The sequence below is a fragment of the Panicum virgatum genome, chromosome 8N (genome assembly GCF_016808335.1).
Source record: "Panicum virgatum strain AP13 chromosome 8N, P.virgatum_v5, whole genome shotgun sequence".
NCBI lineage: Eukaryota > Viridiplantae > Streptophyta > Magnoliopsida > Poales > Poaceae > Panicum > Panicum virgatum.
The window spans coordinates 11832554-11839939 of record NC_053152.1 but is presented as its reverse complement, the minus strand read 5'-3'; positions in this window follow the sequence as shown (position 1 = coordinate 11839939).

The window sequence follows — 7386 nt, the reverse complement described above, 5'->3', positions numbered from 1 at the left end:
TTTGGACTTGGGAGCATCAGCGTGTTGAGAGGAATCCATTCTGGGTCTCGATTGGAGCCGAGGAGGGGCGGAGGGGGTGGTTCCACGGTGAGCCGAGCTTGCCGGCGGCCATGGCATGGGCGGCCTTCCTGCGCGCGAGCAGGGAGGGCGATGGCCCTTTTTATAGGCGCGCGATGGAGGGGAGGCAGGTCTGGGCGAGCTGGAAAGCGATCTACTGGGGTAGGCGCGGCCGGGGAGGGCGCAGCCAGGCGCGTGGCGCGGCGGCCATCCTCGTGGCGCGCGCAGGAGAGGAAAGGGGGCGTGGCGAGCTCAGGGGCGCCGGGGAAGGTGGGTTGGGGCCATACCAGGGGCGCGGGAGCGGTTTTGGGCGGAGGCGCGACGCGTGGGGCGGCCAGGTGGCTTCGCCGGCGTACGGACGCCGTCGTAGGCGCGGTGCAGGGAGCCGGAGGTGGAAGAAACGGTGAGTGGCAATTTCGTAAATAAACCGAAGTTCCAAACTCAGTTCTGTAATTTCAAATTTTCTCCCTCTTCTTGGCTCCAAATGAAAAAGTGTTGAATACCACTTTTGCTCAGTTTTTCGAGATCTACAACTTTCGTGTTATGCACTTTTTCATTAGAGCAATGGTTTGAGAGTTATTTAATTATTTCCAAAAATTGCCATTTAAGGTACTTATCATTTCATGTGAATTTTGGCACTTTTACTCCTAGGCTTCAACTAGGTTTTTGTTGAACATGACATGGTGAATATGTAGATTCATTTTCCTATGCATAAGTGCATTGGTTTGAAAGTTATTTTTAACTTCCTTATTTCTAGAAATTGAACTCTTGTTTATTTAATTTGTTTGAATTAGTAGCTCTTCACAAATCCAAGAATGGTTCCAATAATCATTTCATGTGATGGTTTTCCAGTTTGAATTTGATTTGCATAGAAAGTTTATAGATCATTATGAAAGGTGTATTTTATTACCTTATTACCACACATGTCAAGTCAAGTTTAAAAGGGTACCAATTATTGTTTTTCAAACACATTGCACTCAAACACATGCACACATACATTCACACACAAGTTTGCAAGAACTAGACATAAGGTTCTTATTTAAGTTTTCTTAGCTCATTTGTGTGTGGAGTTATGTTAATTGCCTGGCTTTGGTTAAACTGACACCAGAGGTGTCACACGGGCCGTGCTGAGCGAAACAGGCCGGGGTGGAGCGGGCCCGGTCACGTGTGGGCCGTGAGAAGAGAGGGGTGAGGTTGGGCTGGATGGCTGGATTTGGGCTGGGTTAAGGGTTTTGCCTTTTCTCTTTCTAAACTTTTCTCCTACTAACTCAAACAAGGTTTGAATTCAAATACAAATTTGAATTCAACCACACTCAAACAATTAAAGTTATGCACCAGCATGAATGCAACACAAAATTTAAACCTATGATAAAATTTTAATTACTTAAGGAACAAAAATTAGATTAAATGCCAACTAAACACAATAAACCTTAGAAAATTAAATAAAGCCAATTAAATTTATTATTAAATGCTGAAATTTAAATTAGGGTGTTACAGTTGGGGTTTTCTATTTCTTTTGCTTTTCTATTTCCTATTTCAAGCCAAACTAAATCTATTTGAATTCAAATTTGAATTTGAATTCAAACCACACTCAATCAAATAAGACTTATGCACCAGCATGAATGCACAAACATGTTTAAACCTAGGAAAATTTTAATTACTTATGAAACAAAATTAGATTAATTGCAAGACTAATCATAATAAACCTTAGAAAATTATATAAAGCCAATTAAATTTATTACTAATTGCTGAAATTTAAATTAGGGTGTTACAGAGGTGGCTCGTCTTCGCTTGTCTTCGGGTCGGAAGGCGAAGACAAGACACCAAGAGCACTGAAGCCGACGCCAGGAGCAAGCGCGGAGGTGGCTTGTCTTCGCTATTCTTCGTGTCGGAACGTGAAGACAGGTGAAGACCGGGCGACGCCAGGATCATGGTAGGGAGTGGTCAGTAGGCCCCGTGGTCTTCATCGACCAGGGTGAAGAGGACCGCCTGGGGTTGTGGGCCTTTCTGAGCTGTACCGCACCCACACTGTAATAAGAAAATCACGTGTACGTCCGGGAATATTCAGGGAATATGACCGTTGTAAGGGGGTAAAAGAGTAATTATACATCAGAGGCATAACGCTACCTATAAATACCCCCTGTAATGTTCATTGATGGGACACATGGAATAGAGAGAGAGAACCTTTCCTCCTTGTTTTGCGTGTTCATTCATTACTGTTGTAGTGTCCCTCCGTTCCGGAGACACTCTCCACCAACAACAGTACTTGGGTCATACCGGTGCCCGAAGTAAACGAGTGAAAGCCTAAGTCTACCTTACTTTGATCCTTATCTTTAGTTAAACCACACTACCCAAAGCTCTCCTACCTCTTGTTCTTCAAGGGTACACTAGCTAGAAGATTGTTGCACCTCCGTTCCCTGTGAAAATACGATACCCTGAATACTCTCCGTGTGAAGTGCAACAACGGTATCTTCCATGCGCTTACGGATCTTATCTGTGATCGTTAAGAAATACCAACAAGCATTTCTGGCTCCGTTGACGGGGAACAGTTGTTGTAGTTATCTTCGAACCTAGTTTGCCCGTGTATCTTTTCTTTTTTACTTTTTCTTTTCTTTTATCCTTTTCTTTTACCATGGAAAACCTTTCTATCCAAAACCTTTCTGCACCCAAGGGCGAGTTCGTAGTGCCACCACAATCGTCGAAGCCTATCACAGCTTCGAGCTCCGCCCTGGCTTTATAGCCATGGTTCGGGAACAAACCTTCTTGGGATATGATAACGAAAATCCCTACCATCACCTACGAGAGTTCGAGCAGTTGTGCTCATGTCTGTCAATCGCAGGCATGGCACAAAAAACACTTCGGTGGAAGTTGTTTTCCTTCTCTCTCAATGAGAGGGCGAGGCAATGGTATGCCCACAACGTAGGAAAGGTAAACGGAGAATGGGAAGAACTACAGGATAGATTCTGTCTAGCGTTCTTCCACATTTCTCGCATCGCTTCCCTGCGGAAAGAAATCCTCGACTTTCGTCAGAATGAGAAGGAATCCTTAGGTGCAGCCTGGGCCAGGTTTCCACAGCTTACGCATGCCGGCCCAGACTTGTCTATCCCTAACCACGTGTTGCTTCAACACTTCTGGTTTGGGCTTAGCAAGGAATCTTCCCTACGGCTTGACATCTCTGCCGGAGGATCGTTCACCCATAAAACCACAGCCGAAGGAGAAGCTCTCCTGGATCGTATCCTAGAGAACACATCCATCACAGAAACCCTTCCGGCAGTGGAGTCCTCAAGTCATGAGGAAGTTCTGTTGGTTGATTCTACAATTCCATCACCACGTCCCATAGAACCAACCACCGAATTTTCCCCGGAGGAAGAAGAAATTCAACCTCCAGAGTTTCCTTTCAACATCGAAGAAGACGTTTTTCAAAACTATGGAAACACCTCGATGTATCCCCATGAAAAGAGACCTCCTGTTCCCAGGGATCCAGTAACCCTTCCAGACTTACAAGAAGCAGTCAAAGGGGTGACAATTGTCATGAACAGTGAATGGGTACACGAAGGGGAGACGTCACTCGAAGCAATTCGAATTCAAACCCCCTTATATACGCTTCCTTGTTTCATCCTGTAACACCCGGTTTATAAAAGGACATAAACCGAGCAATCATATACGTGCCAGGATCAAGTCACACGTATATACAACAGAATGAACAGTATATCATAGCACATATCACGTAAAAAGATATAATAAAGCAAATATGAATGTTATTTATTATATTAATGACAAAATGTCTGATACAACGGAAGCGTAGAATACATATATGAAGAACTCTGGGAAGCAGGGCACCACAGGGACGTCGACTGGGAGACGAACGCCTAGAAGTCCTCGTAGTCCTGGTAGCGCTGAGCGAACTCCCTCGCATCGGCAGGAACTGAGCAGCAGTAGCGTATCCAAGAGGAAAAAGTAGAGAAGAGGCAAGGGTGAGTACACCACTTGTACTCAACAAGTATAACACAAACTATGAGGCTCTAAGGTTGGCTGACTCAACTGCATTAGCTTTTAAGTCTTGGCAGAATTTTATTACAGCTATTTACTACGAGTTGATGTATTACCATTAACCCAGTTACATAGTAATTAATCAAAATTAATCATGTTGCTACTGAGAACCAAACCACAACCATACCAAAACAACTAGAGGCACCCCCTCGTCGGAAGGAGCTAACCCCACTAATCAAAAGGAGGATCTGGGCCGCTCATGACCGTGAGCACGGCTAGTATACCAGTTTTACACTCTGCAGAGGTTGCACATCTTTACCCACAAGTCGTGAGCTACGCTAGTTGTTCATCACACTTCCTTAGGTGAGATGACTAGCGACTCACTACGAGGCCGTTACAAAGGACACATTGGTAAGGTGTAACCACTAAGGAATCAGGCTCCGCAATGATGGTAACCACCTCGAGGGGTACGCACACCAAGCCTCGTAGCTTGGCCACCATTGAAGCTCACCACCCCCCATGCCCCATCGGTAAGTTACTCCCGAACCAAAATGACCTAATTAGTAAGCCAAGACCGTCCCATTCCAGTCTTGTGGTAGCGCTGTTGTCCCAGGTTGTCGCTCTATGAACCGGTCCTTATGGAGAGTGGCCAACCCAGCAGTAAGCACCGTGCTGGCCCCTAAACCATGTTTCTAACAAAAACCAATTTTAACGAGACGTGAGCCACTCAAGCCACATAGAGGGCCACTCTCAGAATTAAGTTGCATATACCATTAATCAAATTAATTAAAAAGGACCATTATGTGTTATAGCGCGGCACCTAGCACAACTAACCAAAATGCAACCCAAAGGATATATATAAAGGATATAAAGTGGCTAGGAAATCCTTATAGGCATACAGTATTAAAATGTAGTATGAAATTTTATTTAAAAGTGATAGGTGTTCATGTTATACTTGCCTTCCTCGTACTGCTCCTACTGCTGCTCAAACTGGTCATAAGTCGGCTACTCCGGGTACTGGTACTGGGGCTCCTCAACTGGATCAGCGTCTACTCACGAACACATGGCCAAAACACGGCACAACAATAAGCATACAAGCAAACACTATCAAAAACTAGGAAAAAGTACATCAATACATAAAAACAGCACACTAAACTAGCCTAAAACTATTCTACGCATTACAACGATCGCGTGGATATAAAGAACGCCTAAAATGGAGCTAAAACACATAATCTAGGCTAAAAACAAGTTCTAGGGGCTTATCTACGAGAAAAACTAAGTTCCAGGGGGTTTTCTGCAAAAACCGAGGGCCTAAACGTAATTAACCGTTAAATCTAAGGGCCAACAAGCAAAACCGAAGTCTCTGGACAGCGGGCGCTAAAACCAGGAAGGTCTGGGGGGTTTTGGTAAAAACCGGGGCCTAACTGTAATTATTTTTGAATGGCTGTGGACCGCGGGTTGATAAAAGAAAACCTCAGGGTCTCTTTAACAAAAGTGCCAGGGCGAACCGTTATGTTTGATTCAGGACGCTTGGATCTGGATCTAACGGGTCAAGGCGGCTTGATCTTAGATCTAATCTAGGCCGTTGATTACAGATCTGGCGGTCTAGGGCAATGGGGAGCGCGGGCGGCGGCGGGACTCGCCGGACTTGAGTCCCCGCGGTGGCGCTTCGCCGAGAGCTCGTCGGAGAGGGCGGCCTGGGTGCTACAGGTGGTATTTTGGGCTGCGGTTTGGCTGTGGAGCTTGTGCGCGGCGCAGCTAAACCACCTAGGCACTCAGAACGGCCGATTAGGGGCTGGGCTTGGCTCGCCACGGCGAGGGGCGGCGCTGCAGCGAAGGTGCTCGCCGGAGCGAGTGTTCTGGGCGATGCCAAGGGCTACGGGCTAAGAGATCTAATGCAAACGAAACAAGAAGTCGGGCAGAGGCTCACCAAGGGGTTGGATCGAAGAACGAGTCCGGCGCAGGGGGTCGACGGCGATGTCCGGCAGCGGAGTCCGGCACAGTGCTCGTGGAAGAGTCGATGCAGGGGTGCTCCAGCTTCCTACTCCCTCGAGCGGGTGCGCGGGTCTGCTGTGGTCCCGGAGACGTGGTCAGGGAGGCCAAGGAACCCACAACAGTGCGGAATTGCGGTGAGAAACTTACTCACTGGCGACGGGTCTTCGGCAGAATTCGGGAAGAAGGCACAGTGCAGGGGCCGAAGAAGTGGCCGGCGTGAAACCTGAACCCGAGACGATCAACCTCGGCGACTTGCGGCGATGGAAGTGCGGTGGAGCAGACGGGTCGTGGCGGCGTAGGACTCTGCTCCGCACTGAGCTTGGAGGGCGGCGCGGCTAGGGTTTTGGGGTGGCGGCGCTAGCGGGATAGGAGGAGGAGCAGGGGTCCACGGGGGGGGGGGCATTTAAGGACGGGCGGTGATCCTGGGCAGGCGTGCCCAAGGAAGGTCGCGCGCGGGGATCACGGGGAATTGGCGATGGCTGTTGCAACGGCGTGGTTGTGGTGGAGAAGACGGGGCCGACAAGCGGGCCCCGCTGGTCAGCGGCGCAGGGAGCGGTTCACGGGGAGGGAAGGGCGACGCGGTTGAGCACGAGCGTGCTGGGCGCTGGCAGGTGGGCCTTGGCGGTCAGTGGCACCGGGGCGCGGATGAGCAAGCGTGCTACGGGCTGGCTTGCGCCGCCAGGTGGGGTCGGCGTGGCAGCGACTCTGCGGACGGGTCGTGCGGAGGAGGGGCGAAGCGGGCCTGGGCGCTAGTCGCTGGGTCGTGCGGGGCGAGCGCGGGGTGAGGGAGGAACGGGCCCAGCAGAGAGGGAGCGCGGGAGCAGGCCCGGCTGGGCCGCGTGCGGGGGAGGAGAGTCGGGCCGCTCGCGAGTGGGCTCGGGGAGGGAAAGGAGCTGGGCTAGGAAGGGAGAGGGTGGGCCGGCCAACGGGCTTTGGGTTGGGTTTGGGTTCCTTCTTTCCTATTTCTATTTCTTCTCCTTTTTCTTTTTCCATTCTAACTCAAACTCAAGTCTAATGAATTCAAATAAATTTGAATTCAACCCTAACCAAACAGAAGAAAGAGATGCTCCAGCATGAATGCACAACCAAAATTGAACTTATGATAAAATTTTAATTACTTAAAGAACAAAATTTTAGATTAAATGCAAGTCTAACACAATAAACCTTAGAAAATTAAATAAAGCCAATTAAATTTATTATTAAATGTTGGAATTTAAATTAGGGTGTTAGAGACCCTACCCCCTTAAAGAAATCTCATCCCCGAGATTTAGCTGGGCTGGCTAGCAAAGAGATCTGGATATGTCTTCTTCAGCTCGTCTTCTCGCTCCCATGTAGCCTCAGCTT